The 20,396-nt window shown below is 44.6% G+C and overlaps 1 pseudogene; it reads left to right on the forward strand.

Annotated features, from left to right (window-relative positions):
* LOC107115416 overlaps window positions 1–15,519 on the forward strand; it is a 56,170-nt pseudogene extending 40,651 nt beyond the window's left edge.
* The last annotated feature ends 4,877 nt before the right edge of the window (window positions 15,520–20,396 follow it).

Raw genomic sequence — 20,396 nt, forward strand, 5'->3', positions numbered from 1 at the left:
TGCTTTCATGCAAAACCCCAAGGCTTGGTCTGAATCATCCTCAATAATGCATTAAAAGCCAACCACCGCCTCCATCCACCCCTGTCTTGATCATGGTGTTATTTTCAGCTCATTACTTAGAAAAGTCAGAATTTGCAGACTATGGTCCAGGGCTTGCCCTTCTGAACAGAGGAGAAACTCATTTGAAGGTCAGCTACAGATTACTTCTTGTAGCTTTGGACATCACAGCATACTACACAGTGTCACATTCAAAGAGCACAAGAGCTGTATGCAAAAGGCGAGAAAGGAACGGGAGGAGGGAGAATGCAAATCAATGGCTCAAGTCAAGTCAGAGTAAATGAGCTGTTTTGCCTTGGGTGAAATTACAAGAGTTCTTTTCCAAAATTGTTCTAATTCAGCACCTTGGACAGCGAACTTGGCAGTCCAAACAATCTCTTGCATCTGTTCTAACTGGAGCTGCTGGATCTTCAATCTAAATATTAGATCACTATTACATATGGGAAGGGAAAGGTCAGGCCAAAAACCTTTCTGCCCCTGAAACAGCTGGCACCTTTTATAATGCTTCTTTCAATTAATCTGGTTGTCAGATTTATTTCTTCTTCTTTTTTCTTTTTTCGCATTCCAGTCACACAACTCATTCGAAATGCCAGGCAGGGTGACGTTTGATAGAAAACTGAGAGCTCCCTGCTTGTGAGTTCACAAGACAATTCTTTTTTTTTAGGTCTCCAGAAAAACTTTAGGAAGCCTTCTCAGGAGTGATCCCAAACCTACTTGTGACTTTTACAAAAACAACTAACCTTGCTGTTGTTGTTGTTGCTTGAGAGCCAGTTTGGTGTAGTGGTTAAGTGCGCGGACTCTAATCTGGGAGAACCGGGTTTGATTCCCCACTCCTCCACTTGCACCTGGCTGGATGACCTTGGGCAAGCCATAACTCTGGCACAGCTGTCCTTGAAAAAGAGCAGTTTCTGTCAAGAGTTCTCTCAGCCCCACCTACCTCACAGGGTGTCTGTTGTGGGGAGGGGAAGGGGAAGGAGTTTGTAAGCCACGCTGAGACACCTTTGGGTAGTGAAGGAAGGGTATAGATCCAATCTCTTCTCTCTTCTTCTTCTTCTTCTTGTGACTTTGATTTTCAGCAAGACTTGGCTTGCGGCCGGCTGGCTCTGCTTTGGTACCAGAGCAAGATTCACAATCAAGCTCAGTGGATGGCCTTGGATTCTGAGGGACTTCTAAATACTTCATCTGGCCAGGACCGGATCTTCCAAGTCATGCATCATTCTTGCATCCCACTTGTAGTATTACCACAGCGGCACTGACTCTTTGTATGGGAGACTCCATGGAGAACAAACATACTATCCCCCCCACCCCCCCAGGGAAATGGCAGCCCTCTACTGACTGAAGCTGAGTTTATCCAGCTCCCTGCACAAAAATGCCTGGGACCAACATACCTGAAGGACTACCTCTTCCTGTATATGCCCCAAAGAGCATTACGCTCTAAGGACCAACGCCTCCTGGTAGTCCCTGGCCCCAAAGATGTCCAACTTGCCTCGACCAGGGCTGGGGCTTCTTCCGCCCTGGCCCCAGCCTGGTGGAACATGCTCCCCATTTTGATCAGGGCCCTGCGGGATCTACTTCAATTCCGCAGGGCCTGCAAGATGGAGCTGTTCCGCCAGGCCTTTGGCTGAGGCAATGGACGTCCATATATGGCCTCCCTGAGGTGGTGGTCGCACCGTTAACAGCTACTGACTATGACCAGGAACCTCCCACAATGAGGGAAATTTTCTTTTCTTTTTTCTTATTAGCTGTGACCACCCTTTTAATATTTATGAAGACGTTTTAAATTTTAATGTTATTTTATTAACAAGAGTTTTGTATAAATGATGTTGTTACCCGCCCTGAGCCCACTTCTGGGAAGGGCGGGCTATAAATGTGAAGAAACAAACAAACAAATTGCAGAGAAGACCTGCAAAAACCTCCACACGGACACAAATGATGAGGGTGCTCAGGGGCCTGGAGACCCAGCCCTTCGAAGAAAGCCTGAGGGACTCAGGAATGTGCTGATTGGAGAAGAGGAGGTCGAGGAGGGACGTGATGGCTCTCTTGAAATATCTGAAGGGCTGTCACTTAGAGAAGGGCAGGAAGCTGGTTTAGCAGCAGAAGACAAAGGGGTTATGTGAATTTATTAATTTATTTATTTAGAACATAAGAACATGAGAAGAATCCTGCTGGATCAGACCACTGGTTCATCTAGTCAAGCATCCCATCTCACACAGTGACCAACTAGTTCCTCCAACGGCCAACAACAGGGCATGGAGGCCTTCCCCTGATGCAGCCTCCTGGCTCATGGATTCAGAGTCTTAGTGCTTCTAAATGTGGAGGCTAGCAGCCATTGACAGACTTACCCTCCATGAATCTCTCCAATCCCCTTTCGAAAGCTGTTTATTCCAGTGGCTATCACGACATTCTCTGGCAGCGCATTGCACATTTTAATCACTCAAAGTGTAAAGCAGTACTTCCTTTTGTCCTTCTTGAACCTACTGCCCATCAGCTTCATTGGACGCCCTTGAGTTCTAGCATTTTGGGAAAGGGAGAAAAAGTTCTCTTTGTCAGTTCTCTCCACCCATGGACAGCCACAGTCTGTTTGTCATAACTATGTACTGGAGAGACTGGCCCTGGGCATTTCAGTCGGATTACACCAGTGCAATGAATCACTTCCTTTGAAGCCTCAGCCTTTGTTTTTTTCGTCTTCTATTAGCCCATTCAAACCTTTAAGACCTGAGCTTGGAGGAACCTGCTTTCCCAATTTCCCTCTTAATGTCCTGAAAGATAACAACATCGTCCCCTGAATGTCTTCACATTAAATTGTCCAATTACCTATTAATTGTCATCCTGAAGAGAGATTGTTAGGGTTGTAATGGAACTGCTCCAGGAAAGGTCCATCATATAATTGCTGGAAACAGTGTGTAGATTGTGGTTCTTATTTTCACGCTTGTTGGTCATGTAGATATGTACCATCTTCTTGGCAAAGCGTGCAGTATCAAATGTATAATATTACTAATTATTCTGTTCCCATAAAGCCAGAAGTAATGTTGTTGAATCTTTGGAATAACTTAAAGGTACCATTAAAGGTACCCTACCTCAAGCATTCCTTAGCAAACAACCAATACAAGATCTTTTGCCCGGAATGAAACCAGTGAATCTGTGTTTCTGTGCCAGCAAAGTGCACCCAGGGTGATGCTAATTCTTTTTTTTGGGGGGGGGGGTACTATCACTTTCACTAACCACCAAGGCAATCAAGAATATCCTGGTTCACACTCTTAACTCTTAACATAAGAACATAAGAGAAGCCAATGTTGGATCAGGCCAATGGCCCATCCAGTCCAACACTCTGTCACACAGTGGCCAAAAATACCAGGTTCCATCAGGAGGTCCAGCAGTGGGGCCGGGACATTAGGAGCCCTCACACTATTGCCCCCCCCCCCGCAAGCACCAAGGATACAGAGCATCACGTGCCCGGAGTCCCTTCCTCTTCCTTCTCCACAAAGATCAGGCACAATCGTTCCAGGTTCATTCACGTCAATACCAAACCACAGTTCGGTATTGACATGAACGAACCTGAAGCTTTGGCTCAAGTGCTTAAGTTCTCCACCTCTATTGAGCCAGGCACCTTGTTGTGTTTATTTAGTTCTCTACAGTTTGATAACCATAGTGTGGCTTTTTTGGCAAACGTTAGACTGTTTGGACGTTCGTCGCCTTGCAACATTTAGAGACTATGGAGACTTTCTGAGTGAGGTCCCTGCCTGCATACGTTTTATTATGGCAACCAGACTTGAGAAAGATCTCGCTTCAAAACAGGTTCCTGAAGTCTGATGCCTTTCAATAAGAGGACCGTCTGTTTCCTTGAACTCCTGACAGGATGGCTTCAAATTTACTGTGGGTTTATGTACTTTCACAGATGCTTTTTCATCTTTTAAGAGGATTGTTTCCTTTGACTCTATGGCTTTAAGAGGACTTTTTGCCTTAATATACCTGTGCTTCAAATAATCACTGCTAGTAAACCGGAAAACAGGCTGACACTCAGCGCTTAGAATGAAATGAAATACAATTTCTCCACTGTATTTAACAATGTTATTTTATAATAGCTAATAACACATCCACACTGTTACATATTCTGTCTTTCATACGCACACCCAAAATACAGAAAAAAGTGGGTTCAAAAGTACAGTTAAAAAGTGGGTTGACGAAACTCCCTGGAGTTGATTTGCATTTCGTTCACAACTTCATCCAAACATATTGAAGCACTGTGGTAGTCTCTTGAAAATCTACTATTCATAGCGTCTTCACATGATATTCCATGCCATGATTTCAAATACTAGAATGTATCCTCATCCATTTCACTTGAGAATCTTATCCCGGACATACAAACAGATAAATTTGCCTTCAAATAATCACTGTGACATAATATAATTTTAGCAATTGTTTCTAGTTTATTGTTTTTTTCTGTTCAGTCACAGTTTTGGTTCTCTATTGCTGTTTTGCCTGTGACTTATTTTGTTTTGACTCTGTAAACTTGGGTGGATCATGAGAGGGAGGGCAGGAAGGGTTGCATGAGTGCTCAGTTCTCGTGGCCCTTTCTTACATGCTCAGGAAAATTGCTGATTACCAATTTGGTCAGGGATCCTGGAGGACGGGGTTTGCCCTCTTCTGGACATAGAGCAGGGGTCACTGGGGGTGTGGGGGGAGGTATTTTTGAATTTCTCGCATTGTGCAGGGGGTTGGACTAGATGACCCTGGAGGTCCCTTCCAACTCTATGATTCCATGAAAGGCACAGACCTCTGAGCTGGAGACAACAGCAAACTATGGGTCAAATCTGCATTTGCATTTTTAAATCAGTTTCGTGCTGCTGTGACACCGTCTTTCTCTATGCTTGTTCGAATGTTGTTTGGAGAAGATTCTTTTAAAGCAGTGGGGAGGCACAATGACAGTGGAACTGCCACAAGAAGGCGATAAAACATATGTGGACGTGCAAAAGTATGCTAGCACTGGTGAGGTGTGAAAACGAAACCAAATGTAGACCGCTTTTTTGAAGACGGAGTAAGAAGGCTGGGACACCGGTGGGAAAGGCAAATGCAGATTCAACCTATGTTTGCCATGAGCCTGTGAGGGAGGTAACCAAAGCTCTTAACCACTACATCACCCCGAATCTATTTACCGGCATGCAGGCAGCCGTGCGAGAAAATGACGGAGCCAGCCAGAAGACGTCTACACCGGGCAGTGACGGCGCGTGCAATTAAAATGAATATATGTTGTCTTCCCTATCCCCTACAAACATTGTTAGTCCCTTGTCTATATTGAGTAACTGTACATCGCTTTGAGCCCACTGGGGAAAGCGATTAATAAATTGAAAGTATTATTATTATTTTTATTATTATTACAAAACACTGCCAATTTTGCAGGGCATCTTTCAGCAGCTTTGCCCAAGTAAAACAGGCAAGAGAGAATCAGACTGTGCTTGGCAAGTATATATAACATGGTGGCATCAAAGAGCCATTAGAAGAAAGGCAAAAAGACTTGCAATAAAACATGCAGAACTCGCCAAACAGGGGGTCACACAGCAATATTTAGAACGTTCAGAAGCAAGCTTACCTTTTGAGAGGAAATGCAGGGGACTGGGAATTCCCCAGGGGCCCGGCAAAGGGACTCTGGCCATGGAGCTTTTGAGAGGTTGCCTCTTCGACGGCGGAATGCCAGAGAATTGAGGCACCTCTCCGCTCTGACGGTCCTTTGTGCTGAGAGACCGAATGGACTTAAGTGTCGCTGACCGGGGCAAGCGCAGGAGATCGAGCATTAGAAATTGAGAGTAAACGATGTCTGTGGACCGATTATGAACGTGAGTCGTTTAAGCATTGAGTAAAAAGAAAAGAAGCCCCCCAACCCCACCCCACGGAACAGAAGATAAGGCGAGCGGGGGAGGGATGCCTCCCAAGCGCATAGACTTTAGAGCGAACGAGGGGGGGAGCGGAAGTATAAAAGGTCAAAACTGCTAAGAAGTACTTACCAAGGCAAATGCGAGCGTTTAAGTGCATATTCAGAGACCTTTTTAAAAAATTGCAAAAACAAAGCGAAAAAGATGGCAGGAAAGAGGACAGAGAAAGAGAAACTCTTTAAATCGAAACTAGCTGAGAGCCCAAAACCGGAAAGAGTCAATGAGCCGGCAAAGAGTTTGGCAGACTCCATGCACCACCTGCTGGACCAAATGAATAATCTCAAAGAGCAGATGACCCAGTGTATCACCACTCAACAAAATCAACAATGCCCCTGTGCGTTAGGCAGGTTAGGCTGATATCCAATTAAGAGCCACTGAACTCAGTTGGATTTGCTTGCAGGTAAACATTCACAGGATTGGGCTGCACAAATCTATGAGAAGTGCAAAGACAAACTGATCTCCTCACCCACCACCAAATTGAATCGAGAGCGGATTACAGACCCCAGAGCAAAACAAACATGCATTTCTCAGCAGGTATCTCCCAAAACCTATTGAAGTAGCATTATTTACAGAATGCAATGCTTGAAGTGCCTTAAGCTGCAACCCAAAGGACACTTTTCTGGGAGGAAGCCCCACTGAATACTATGGGCTTACTTCTGAGTAGACCTGAGTCGGGCTGCTCAGTAAGGGTTTTATAATAGGCTTATATAAATAATCCAATAGGGTTTTTTTAAAACATTTATATCTGATGCTCTCAACATAAAATGGGGAAGAAGTATCCTAAAAATACCAGCTCTCTATCTCATTTTGTATTCCAGCTAGAACAAGTACCTGAAGAGCAGCTCCCTTTTAATTTGGCTCTCCCACCTCAGCTGTTTTTTAACAACAAGAGCTTATGTAAGCCTGCACTGGAAAAAAATGGGGTTTGGGACTAGGAGGACTGACTAGTAGACCGCAGATACTTACATAGATGTTAGGCCAGACTGGACTAGCAGATAGCTTGAATAATTAAGGCAAACATACAAACTTCTGGGACATACTCACAGGCAGTGTTCCCTCTAAGCTAAGTTAGTGTGAGCTAGCTCACAGTTTTTTTAGCCTCCAGCTCAAAGCTTTTTGTCTTAGCTCAGGAAGGAGGGCTCCAGATAAAACTAATTTATGCAGTAGCCCTATCGCTCGCTCACAACTTTAATGCCAGTAGCTCACAAAGTAGAATTTTTGCTCACAAGACTCCACAGCTTAGAGGGAGCATTGCTCACAGGGGTTACTGCTGATTTAGGATGTATTTATTTATTTATTAAATTCAATTTGTTGGAACCTAAGAACATAAGAGAAGTCAATGCTGGATCAGGCCAATGGCCCATCCAGTCCAACACAGGGGCCAAAATTGCAAGCAGGGCTCAGGGCTTACATTAGAGTAAACACAATAATAGTCCATTTAAATAACATTTAAAAACTGCTAAAACAATATATTACTCAAGCAATACATTACATTGTCTAAGAGGATGAGAAATTTCAGTTTCCACCCGCCCCCCTAGGTGGAGGGGGTGGGGAGGGCTGAGTAGGAGGGTATGCGGAGTGCCAACCGTCGCGGTCCTCAGTAGCTATGATCTATGATCTCAAACTTGAGTCATTCCATCATCTATAATCTCGGCCTCTCGTATCAAGCTGAAGTTTAAACAATCGTGCAACACACACACACACTCCTCACCCCAATTCACTGGGCAAAGAAAGGGGTAGGGAATTATTTTATTTCTCCAAAGGTTCCTCACCTCAAACAAGAGAAAAGGTCTGAAAGCAAACTATTGACTCCATGGGACTCCACACTTTTCTAAAGGTACCAACTGGAGGCACATTGAGTGATCGTCAGTTCACTGCAAAAGGTGGTTTTTTTAATAGTTAATAGAGGTCTGTATTGTGTATGAACAACAGAAAGAACCCTGCTAACATACTTCAGATGTTTGTTTATGGATCCCAAAAGACGGTTCGGGGACTCACAGGGTTCACGTACAATGACTCTGCCAGTTCTTGCCTTCCCCCAATCGCATCTTCCTTGGTGACCCAAAGAACAGAACAGCAGCTCTTTCATTAAGGCTGACAGCGTTCAGTTCATGCCAAATCTAGTTTTAAGACTCTTATAAAGGAGTGTGCTTCTGTTCTATCTTTGTGCCCCTGCCCTCCAAAGAACAAATCACTGATTATATTTCTCAACAGGAGTTACAGGGCATTTGATTGGTTTGTTGAATCAGAAAGAACTGTATTCTAGGTCCTGTAGTCTCACCCCAGATCCATATTTTACTTTCCTTTTGATGTTGTGTTAAAATTTTAAATCCCTTATCGCCTCTTTGAAGCGTCAGGGCTGTTATTTTCAAGCCACAAGCTTTTATCATTGCCATAGATATAGACAGAAATATAGGGGTATAGTTGCTGGTCTTGCATGGAGGATGTTTCCGCAATCCAGCATTGGAGCTGGCCTTGCCTCTCAGTCCAGAAACCCGAAACAGAGAGAGAGGGATGAAGAAATAAACAACTAACAAACTCCAGTAGATTACAAGTGGTATAATTAATACCAACAGGTGTGAGAACCATACATCTGAGAATGACAAGAAAGTCCAACTAAATGTAACAGTGAAAATGTAATTCAAAGACGGAGTGTATTGACTGGAGTCCTACATATAGCCATATGTGTTGTTTTTATTTAATTACAGAATGTATACCTTGCCTTTCTGCCCTTATCAGGCCCACCAAGGCAGCTAATAATAATAATAATAATAATAATAATAATAATAATAATAATAATAATACCTCATATTTAAAACCAACAAAAAAAACCCCCTTCATTAAAATAATTAAAACTAAGCTAAAATTAATGCATGTGTGAGAAGCTTGTAATCTCTATTTTTAGTATTCTTTGTCATGATTTTAAAAAATAGCAGGAGTGAATTCACAGTGTGTATGTATTTTCAGCAGATATTCCCGTACAGATAGATTTGTATGGTTTTCCAAATCATAAATTAATTAGTTAGTGAAGAATGTGAGCCTTATTAAGCGGAACAGCTAGCTGGTACTGGAAGGTGATGTTGGAAACTTATAAATATGGGAAACTGAACTGATCTGGCGCGAGAGTCCTCAACCTTTTTGAGCCTGCAGGCATATTTGGACTTCTGCCATAGTGTGGAGGCACCGCCACAAAATGGCTGCTGCTGAAGCACACCTTAGCTTCAGTCACACAGTTAACCTTGTGCTGTGGTGGCAGCTGCTGCCAAGGGAATATTTTAAGAAATCCCCACAGCCAATCAAATTGTCATGGGCCAGCCAGCTGTCACCACCTCCTCGGAGGAGGAGGAAGGAAGGATTGGAAGAATTAGGCCCCGCACTGATGGAATCCCCACCTGAGCAGCTGGGTCCAACAGCAGGCCCAACCGGGGAAGCATCGGGAAGTGATCCAGTGATCCACTTCTCAGTCATCGCCAGGCTGCTCAGTTCTCCAGGAGAAGAAAGAGATGCACAGAGGCCGGTGTCCCCATCTCCTCTGGCGTTTCCCGAACCAGCAGGGCGTAGAAGGAGGACAGAGCGCTTGACAGCTCCAGAGAGAAGACGAAGCACTGCCCTAATTGCTCAGCAACAATCAGTGCTAATTCCTGGAGCAGAGTCCTTGCAGGACCAGGAGTGACAGGCTGATAGGGAAACACTAAAAGACCTGCGCCTGAAGGAAGGTGAGTGCAACTGTAAGGAGTGACACCTGGCCCTCGGGGGATGACTCAGCAGAGGATGATAAAAGGAACACGCTGAGCAAGGCTCGGTGCGGGAGCAACTTTGCCTGCCACACCTCTGTGAAGCCGACCTGCTTAGCAAACAGAGCTCTACCCTGACTTGCCGCCTTGTACCTTGTTGCTGGTAACCTGTGCTTGCTCCTACAGCCTGGGACCCAGACCCTGCATCCTGCACCCGTTCCCCAGCCCTGGAACTGGACCCTTGAACTCTTGACCCTCCTTACCCTGACCCCTTGGACTGGACCTGTGATCTCCACGCTGGTTTGTAGACCTTGTCCCTATACCTACTGTTGTGCTTATTGTTACCATATGTGTGTATCCCAGAAACCTGGGGTAGAGTAACAGCACCAGGCTTAGCTCTGAATGTGACACAAATCTCTAAAGCCTTGCTTGGAAAAGCCCCACCTGGTCCTGCCCACTTTATAAAAAACACTTGATGGGCACCAGGGAAGGTGTTGGTAGTTGCCATGGTGCCCATGGGACCCCTTTGTTGGAGACCCCTGACCTGGAGCATCAACTCCGAAGATATTCCTTGCCTGTAACCTGCTTACTTTTGGTAAGCCACTTAATGGTCAATGAATGGCATTGTGTCTGTGCACATAATTTTAATAAAAAGATTAAGTGGAGCCAAGATTCTTTTGGAATATTTTTACTTATATACTACACCCGAAATGAGCCAAAGATGTTATTGATGGTTTATGATCTGATAAAGGAAAGCTAATTAAAAACCTAGGGTTCTTACACGCATGCTGGGATGGACTGTACAGAAAAGCAAGCTTTTTTTAAAAAAAACCTGCCCCCAAAGGGGCAGGGTTTTATTACATTTTCCACATAACATGCACAAACCATCATAAAATATATATACATATACATACATACATGGAGGTTATTTTCAATTTTACCAATATTTGTACTGATGCCTATTCCACTTTAATAACAGTTTCTCATGAACTGTGTAAGCAACTTTTCTGTCTCTATCATCCTAACAGGTATATATTTCATTTAGTAAACTCTTAGTCTGTCTCTTGCAAGCTTGCCTACATATATTTATCATACCAATTATAGAACCGTGACCAAGTATTCTGGAATGTCGAATCTGTTGCGCCTTTTATCAATAGTCAATTTATCCAATTCCGCAGCCTCCAAGATTTTATTTACTAGTTCTCATTTTCTTGGTATCTCCGGTAATTTCCAAGCTTTTTAAAATGCTGCTTGTGTCCCCGGAGAGAAGAGCTTATGTGATTGCCTGCTCTACTCGCTCTCTGATTGGCCAACATCAGCTGAGAGGAGAAATAAAACAGCTGATCTGGAGGGAAAAGAAGTCTTTTGCTGTTTTGTTTTTTACCTTTTGGTCTTTGTTTGAAATATAGCATCTGGATCAGTAGCCAAAGGGTTTGGTTTCTGAGGGAAATTTGGGAGTCACTCTTTTGACAGTCAATAGTCAGAAAAGTACTTCTGCACAGAGACAAGAAACCCCATTGTCCTAAATGCCCTTCTTCTCTTTTTGTTCTTTTTCTTCTAAATATAGACTAAAACTGTTCTGAGGAAGAATTTAGATTCTCAGTCAGGAAAGCTACAGAACAGCCTTATACAGACAAAGGATACTGGAGAAAGATTTGCCAGAAGGTCTGGATAGTTAAGAGTGAATTCTCATACAAGCCAAATAGTAAAAGGAGTTATTGCTTCTTAGGGACAAGGAGAATAGCTTCCTGCCAGCGAAAGTGGTTGGGAAGTGAACCCTGAGGGGAGGCGCTTAGACACCTCAGGAGTTAGTGAAATGCTATAATACCTAAATGAAAACCTAGAACTCTGAAGGAAGAAATCTAGAAACTTTAAGCAAACACTGTCCTCCAGAAGGAACATTAATAAGAACTATTTTAGTGCTGAAATATACTGCACAAAGTACCTCTCAAAGAAAGAACTAGAAAGCCTTGAAACAAAACTACAAATACACTCCCTTGAGTGTTCTAAGAATTCAACTGTGTATATATTAGAAAGTTTTTACTTCAGCAATCTCAAAACCTTTAATTCCCCTATTATACATATGTTCTCTGCCTCTTTAATAAAATCTTTATTCTGTTTTTGAAATTTAATTTGCCCCAAGTGCCATCTCATTAGGGTTTATAAAACAGAACAGCTCCTGTCTTTCCCTCAAGTTCCTGTACTGGGTCTAAAGCCTAAACAAATATCTAAACAAAGGGTGGAACAGTTTCAAGTTTATATAAAATGGAAAAGAGAAGATATATACGCTACTGTTAGGCAATTCAGACACTGATCATGGGGGGAAAATGTACCAGACAGTTGGGCAGATATCGAAAATCTCCGGAACCACTGGTCTGAGGTATGCAAGCAGGCAATTAGCTTTTGCTTCTCTGTTGCTGGTGCGCTGTCACATTCTCTGGAAAGCTGAATTCAGTCCATGTTGTCCATTCCACCCAGCATTGTCCCAAACGCCAATTGAGAAAAGGTCTTCAAAGTCTATAAGGTGATTCATACTGCTGTCAGCCTGTAAGGGAGCTGTTTTTCGGGTCAGAAACACAATACAAGGAAGTCTTTTATAACTGTTGGGGGAATTAGGGGTGCAGGAACCTTTTCATGCACTCCCATCTCTACTGTGTTCATTTTGGGAGGGAGAGAAGCTGGCTTCCCAATTGGGGAGAGGGAGGGAGGGGGGGGAGAGAGAGAGAGAGAGAGAGAGAGAGAGATGCTCTACACCACAACACAATTTATTCCATCACACACAACAAAGTCAGCCCTTCCTTTCTATCTCTGGGGTCAGGAAAGACAAGGAAAGTCAGGGTTAAGCTAGGCGGACACTCTGAGGCTAAGAGAATCCCAGGAAGCTAGCTTCAGATACTCTATTTAGAATTTGATAGTGTATAAACATCCCAAAAGGCAAAAGGCACGTAAGACAGAAGTCATGTACAGGGTTATCGGTACAAGGAGGCCACAGCACTTAGCAGTGTCCTGAAGCCTCCTGGGAAACAAAACCAAAGATTCCACTACAGAGGTTAACTGCTATAGAAATTAAAGTATCATAGGTGTATCAAAGGTTTAACAGAGGACTGAGGCTCAATCCAGCCCTAATTCCATGGCAATAGCCCACAAAATCAAGGTCTGGAAAGAGCAGTGCCAGCGAAAACTGGTCATATTGAAACCGTCCAAAAACCCTACAACTTTTCAAAACTTTTTTCCTGCTGTTTCAAATACTGCCAGAAGATGCCTTCTGGCAAAACTGTCCATTGTAAATCTTCGCTGCCACCACTCAAACGTGCATTTGACAGCTGAAATTTAATCACCGCAACACAGAGGTAAGCAACGGGGCAATGGCTTGAAATTCAACAACAGCAAAATAAAAAGAGCAGCATGGCTCACCGGTTAAGTTTTTGCAAATAATATTCATTCCCCTTTTTAGTCAACACTCAGTGAATACATTATTTCAGACTTCAATTAGCTCTGAAGAAGGTCAAATTAATCTTCGCTTTGAGAAATTACCAGGGCATTTACCCTCCAGCTGAGCAATGATCTGAATGCAATGAAAGAGAAAGGAGGGTTTGGAATTTGCAGTAGCCATAAATGGGGAGAATGTTCCTGAAGTCTACAACAAGAGTGTTTTCTGAATTTCAGACGGGTTTGTTCCAATGCTCCCTCTAAGCTGTGGAGTCTTGTGAGCAAAAATTGTACTTTGTGAGCTACTGACATGAAAGTTGTGAGCAAGCGATTTGGCTACTGCATAAATTAGTTTGCTCTGGAGCCATCCTTCCTGAGCCAAGACAAAAATGTGTGAGCCAAAGGCTAAAAAAAACTGAGCGAGCTCACACTAACTCAGCTGAGAGGAAACACTGGTTCTATCAGAAGTCTGAACTTTTAAAAAGAAGTCCTGCTTATTGTGTCACCACCACAGAGACTTTTTGAAAAAAGCAATAAGTCGCAGAATGGGCCTCACACATGCATGTTGACCAAGTGGGAGCAGCTAGCCACCATTTTGTGTGGCCGCCGGGAGAGCGTACGGTTGTTTCCAGGTTGGAGGGCCCGGAGAAGAGTAAAGGCTGCAGGTTTTTATGGGTAACCAAAATTTTACACTGAGCTAGCAGGGAGCAGGGTGAAGATGCCAATACTTCCTCTGCCTCCACCAGGACCACATTTAATCAGGTGAACACAGAGCCCCCGAAGCTGTGCAGGGACAAGCCATGAGGGAGGAGAGCCCTGCTGCAAAACACCTGCAAAGGGACCAAGTTGAAAAAGGTGACCCAAGTCAATGACCGGTGTGCCCCCGTCATAGAGAAATATGCCCCCAGCAGTGGCAGCCAGTGTTCCCTCTAAGCTGAGTAAGTGTGAGCTAGCTCACAGTTTTTTAGCCTCCAGCTCACACATTTTTGCCTTAGCTCAGGAAGGATGGCTCCAGAGCGAACTAATGTATGCAGTAGCCAAATCACCTGCTCAGAACTTTAATGCCAGTAGCTCACAGGACTCCACAGCTTAGAGGGAACATTGCAGCTACGGTTCCCGTGCATCTCCCTTGCAAACAGGGCGGGGGTCTTTTCCCCAAGCTTCAAACAGACGAGTAAAGGACGATTTGGTTCCTGACAGCCCCTCTAGGAAACAGTCCTTACATGTTCTGGGGTCCAGAGCAGCCACTCTGTGGCCACCGGTATCTGCTTCCAGCAGCCGTCTCCAAGTTGATAATGATAGCAGCCGAACTCTCCCACACACACACACTTCCTCATCTGCACAGACCCTCCTTGCCAGATCTCTCATGGCCAAACAGTGCCAGCAGCACTGGCATGAAACACAGTTCGTCGAACCACCTCCACCGCAAGGACACCGCAAGGACACCACGCCAACTCCCCTCCTGCTCCCCCATCAATGCACAGCAGCAAAGCACCTTCCTACAATCATAAGAAGCCATTGCCTCCGACCCCTGAACAGTGGCACCCAGGGAGCCGGGATGGACCTCCAGCTCCTCCGCCCCTCAAGTCGCCCCCTTCCCCAGTGACTGTCTGGGACCAAGCAGTCAGGGACCATCTCTGGCAACCCCTCCTCCACCTTACCAATAGCCCCCGGGGGTGTCCCCAACGGCCCCGCCAGCACCACCAATGAATCTGCCCCTGAACTTCTACAGAGACACAATTCCTTGCGCAGGAAAACCCCGAGGCCTCCCTCTTTTCATTGTAGTTTTTTAGTCTTTATAAAAATGCAATTAAGAAAATCCCCTTCGGGGGGGCGAAAAAAAAGAAGGGAAAACCCCCGAGGCCCATGGGGGGCATGGCTCTGCCCCCACCCCCTTTAGCCTCCCCATCTCTGCAAAGCAGCCAGCCTCCTCCTCCTGTCCATAACCCTTCAAGCCAAGGTGCAGCCCCATTACCTCCGCCACCCATAATCTGGAATGTTGGTAGAGACGTGCCTCCCCCTCCCCCACCCTACAGAATGCATGGGTCTTCAGATCCCTTGAGCCGTGGGAAACCACCCCCACTCCCCGCCAGAACACCAATCCGGCCACCACTTCCACCAATGAGAAATGGAAAATGGGCACCGGGACTCAATCTCCGCTGTCAGGTCTTTTCTTGGATGACTTTGAATCCAAATATTCCTTCCATCCGGTCAAAGACTTCCCAGACCCAGAAGAGCTCAAGCAGTTCCAGAGGATTTATCCCAGCAACACAAACAGAGTGACTTCGGGGGCGGGGGGCTCTGCCTCCCATCCCCAGGTGAAAAGCAGGAGCTTGGCATCCTCGCGCGGTGCCAAAACAAACAGACCATGATAAGATCACACTTTAAGACAATTCAAACCAACCTCCCCCCCCCACACACAAAACCCCACAGCATTAAAACAATTTAAAATAGAGTTAAAATACACAGAAAGAGATAAAAATAGAAATTACAACAGTGGCCAGGAAAGAGGTATCACTGAGGAAATGCCAAGCTAAACAAAAAACTTTTCACCTGCTGGCAGAAGACAGGAACAAAAGGGAACAGATGAATCTCCCTGGGGGAGAGGTTCCAGAGTTTTTATTTATTTTATTAGGTTTTTAGGCCATCCTTCCTTGCAAGCAAGGCTCAGGGCAGCTTACAACAGGAGAGAACATACATGAAGAAGAGCATTTTTGGGGTGGAGATCTGACCTGAGTAGAACCTTTACTAGGAGGTTAGGTTTTTCTCTCTGGGCAGAGAACAGGCAGGGAGGGGAAATTCCAGCCTCACCTCAGCTACCACTTAAGAAATGCCAATAGGCCCATCTAGAGACAATAGGATGGGCCAGTCTCTCCCTCCCCCCAAGCAGAGAACAGAGTTTGGAGAAATTAAGACTAGAAGGACTTCAGGAACAAACTTGAGGAGACTTCAAGCTTCTTTGACCTGGCATGCCTGGATCAAGGGGAGGGGAAAGAGAAGATAAAACTCCTGGAAGTAAGGAGGATGGCCTCTTTTGGGTGCTGATTCCATCGAAGCAGACAGAGCTCTTAACAGAGGTCTGGAAAAGGAGGCCATTGCCATTGTTGGTCTAAAGAAGGCTTGACGGTAATGGAACTCCTGTAAACATCTGCTAACTTTCTAAGCTAAGGAGCCTGATTTATATTTAACAACAGATAGGGCATGCATTGAGGGAGAGACAGAGGAATTGCATTTTACCCTTTTCTTTTGAATCCCTTGCTCAGTCTCGTGCTGTGCTAAAAGTACATTTGAGAACATTTTCTTTTTAATAAATGCTTTATAACTTTTGATCCTGGTAGTGGTTCTCTTGTGTCACATAGGCTGCGATCAGATGAGCTGTTTGATCCAGAGTTATTGTTGTTCTCTTCTGCATTTAAAATGCACAATCCAACAGCAATATCTATCTCCCGTTCTCCAGCTGTTGGCACCCCATTCTCACCAGTCTTCGAATTGGAGTTATTTGACACTAGGAAAAGTCTGGTCCTTCCTGATGTCAGCGGTCTCACCCCACATCTCCGGAAGTCTGATCAATCCATTGCACTCTCAAGCCATTTCAGAAGTCTGAACGTTCCCTTCCAGTTTGGGGCTTTTTTTTTTTAGGCAGTTAGCAAGGTGCACATAACTGCATATTCACACCATGGCTATGAAGCGCCACATGTGCGTTTATTTTTTACAGACATCTCTCTCTCTCTCTCTCTCTCTCTCTCTCTCTCTCACACACAGGAGCTTCTCAAAACTGTGTTTTTTAAAAAAACTTCCAAAGCACAGTTCCAAAAACACTTCCCCCACACTGCACTACATATCCCAGCAGCCTCCTCCAGCAATCTCATTGCCCACCAGCTGCCACCATCCTACCAGGAGTTTGAAGCACTGCTTCCAATATGTGCCGATGTACATGCTCAAAAGGCAAATGATTTTTAAACACTGCCTGACTGCCCCACTCCATGACTGCTGTGTCTAACCCATCAATCATGGGGGGAGCACGTGGTGAAGTGAGTTAAGGGTCAGATGTCTAATCAAAACTCTCCATTACAAAAAAAACCCCACCATGGATTAATTAGAGGCGAGGCCAGACTGCACTAAGCCTGTTGTCTGACCTCAGCCATACACCTCCACTGTCTTGGACATGCTATTTTTGATGATGATGATGATGATGATGAAAGAAGAAGAAGAAGAAGAAGAAGATGAAGAAGAAGAAGAAGAAGAAGAAGATGAAGAAGAAGAAGAAGAAGAAGAAGATGAAGAAGAAGAAGAAGAAGAAGAAGATGAAGAAGAAGAAGAAGAAGAAGAAGATGAAGAAGAAGAAGAAGAAGAAGAAGAATTTTATTAGTTTATATAAAGAAAATAGAGAAGGGGAAAGGAAGGGAGGGAAAGAATGTAAAAATATTCAAGTTCCAGTTTAACATTCTGCATGCATATCTTCTCATTACAATTTCACAACTATTTCATCTATCACTCTTATTATTTTTCACTTAAACTTATTTTCTCAATACTTGAGTTTTAACCAGTCACAGAACGCTCTCCAGGGCTGGACACACTATTTTTAAAGGAGCACCAGGAGGAAGGGGAAGGCAGTCATTTGGCAAGTGGCTACTCCCCTAGCAGTGCACAAGGCAGCAAGCTGTCCCATGGTAACCAGACTCTGGATAGCGGGAGACACAGGGGCAAGGCCACAAAACGTGGAAGGAAGCTGGGAGTCTTGACCCTCCCAGTGGGCAATTCCTACAAGGTGGTGGCAGTGGTTGAACTGAGAGAGACAAAAGCCCCTCCAGGTGCTGGGACAACGCAGGGGGGCAGGGTGGGCCTGCAGGCCAGAGCCATGACCCAGAAGGCCATCCCCTGGAGTGCCACCCACCTAATCTCAGAAGGCAGGGGCACCCAAAGCAGGGCCTCAGAAGATGACTGTAGTGGTCAGGTAGGTCAGCAAGGGTGTAGGGATCCTTCAGGTATATTAGTCCCAAACCATATCGGACTTTAAGGAACACTAACACTTGTATTTATTTTCCTTTTCCTTTCCTTTGTCCAATAAAAGCTTAACAGCTCAGTGCCTTAAGTAGCGTAACAATCTGACCTTTCACTTATACTCTCTCTGTATTTCCAAAAAGACAAAAGTAATATTTTTAAAATTTATTTTCAAGATTTGCGTACTACTATACAGCTACATTTCCATCAAGATTAGCAAAAAAATAAAATATTAAACCATAAAAATCAGTTGATCAGAATCCCAATGATGAGTAGTGTAAAAATAATCCAGTTCTGATAGCTCCGTGTCAAATGCTTGGAAGAAAAGCATAGACTAACCTCCAAGACAGGAGGACAGAGAAACAAGACAATTTCCGGAACTCTGGGGCAACTATCAAGCAGGCCCTGCTCCTGGTAAATGACTATCGCAGTTTCCATTGAGACAAAATCTTAAGGAGGGCCTTGGTAGATCTTAAAGAACAGAAAGATTGAAACAGAAGTATATTTCTTTCTGTCGTTGATCGCGACCCAAATACAGATGGACAGAGAGCTGCCATATGAGGGAAATCCTGCCCCATATGGGCCATTCCCACTACCACTCAGCTGGGTGGTGGGCAGGCCTAGCAACTGGCAAGGGCCAGAGGGCAGGGACATAGGGGCACTGTCCTTGACAGCATAACATTTGGGTTTTCCCCAGAACTGACATCAACCCTCTGGAGTAATCACTGGAAATGGCATAGTAATACCATCGAGTTTCCAGCAATTCCTAGAGAGGACTGATGTAATTACTGGGTTTCCCCTGGAAGTGATATCATGCTGTCACATGAGCTTTTCTGGCAGGAAACTTTTCTGGCTCACCACCACCACCACAACGGTGTTTCCTGCCAGTCGCCAGCCTCATGCTGACAACCTTATATTCACAGTCCTGGGGCAGGAATCTCAGACCATTCTCTGACCAACTCGTTATTCTTACAAAGATAAAGCAGAATGACCCTTTGCACACAACCCTGAGCTCTGTGGAGGAAGAGCCTGGATACCCATAAAATGGAGATCTGACTTCAGGACTAACCACTGAGGAGTGAATTGTGCAAAACTCTTCAGCCCTGGTCCCTCTGGAATCCTGAATGCCAACTTCACTTAAAATCATACAGCACGAACCATTTTAAATCAAACCACACTACTGACCGGGTTAATTGTCAGAATAAGCCTCAGTAGATTTCCCCAGGGCAAAACACTGGGAACTGATCTTGAACAACAGGAGCTCTGCTGTCTAACTGCAAAGCATGTAATCCAGAATAAACCAATTCTTGGCCACACGCATCTAATCATTCCTCAGGCAAATTTCACCCAAGCTGTGTGTCAGATCTAGCAAAGACCCGCAAGAGTTCGTGCAGAATATGGGTCTCTTTGCAATGCTCTTTCAGCCCTTGGGTCAGCAAGGACGGCTGGCCTATATTTTGCTCAAGTCCCCATAGCTAATCCTGACTGGGCAGAGAGGCTTATCTTGAAAATGTCATCCTGAGGGGCACAAGCTGCGTTAAAAGCTAGGACTAAAATGGGGGGAAAGATCGGAAAATTTCCATTTCAATGTGTAGGCCTCAGCAGCATCAGAAGAGAGAGATCTGATTACTGGCGTTTGGAAATGGGAGATTCGTGGCAAGCTTTTCAATGAGAGTAATTACACTGTTGTAATTATGTAGGCTGGAGTTACAATAAACTAAACAGTGGTTTTAATGTCTGAGCAGTTTGAAAAATGCGCACACCGAATGGCAGAGAAACAAAATATTTTTCTTTTTACATAACACTAAGAGTGCAAAACTACTGTGCAAAAAACTATCTGAGGAAATTAGTTGCATGATCTAAAGAGCAATTCAATGTGGGAGGGGGGGCAAGTTATACCGCGTCATACCGGAAGATTCATAGTGCCCGCTATGTGATATCAGATGCCTTATCCTTACGAGCATTTCACAAAACATGGCCACCAGATTGCCAATAGTGAAAAGGAATTTGTTCGTGGCAACTGTGTTTGTGCAGAAGCCATGAAGTGGCAGTCCTGCATTGAGCTCCCTGCACATCACAGAAAACTTGAGGGGGAGGGGAAGACCGTGCTCACTTCATGCCAGATGGCACAGCTAGACCTTGCCACTTCAACCAAGTTACCTGGCCCACAGAAGACTCTGAGCAAGGAAACCTTTCCTTTCATACAGGGTGGGGGAAGAAAAAAAGCAGCACTCTCTACATTTAACAA

Source organism: Gekko japonicus, unplaced genomic scaffold, assembly GCF_001447785.1.
Source record: "Gekko japonicus isolate JY-2015 unplaced genomic scaffold, Gekko_japonicus_V1.1 scaffold891, whole genome shotgun sequence".
Lineage (NCBI taxonomy): Eukaryota > Metazoa > Chordata > Lepidosauria > Squamata > Gekkonidae > Gekko > Gekko japonicus.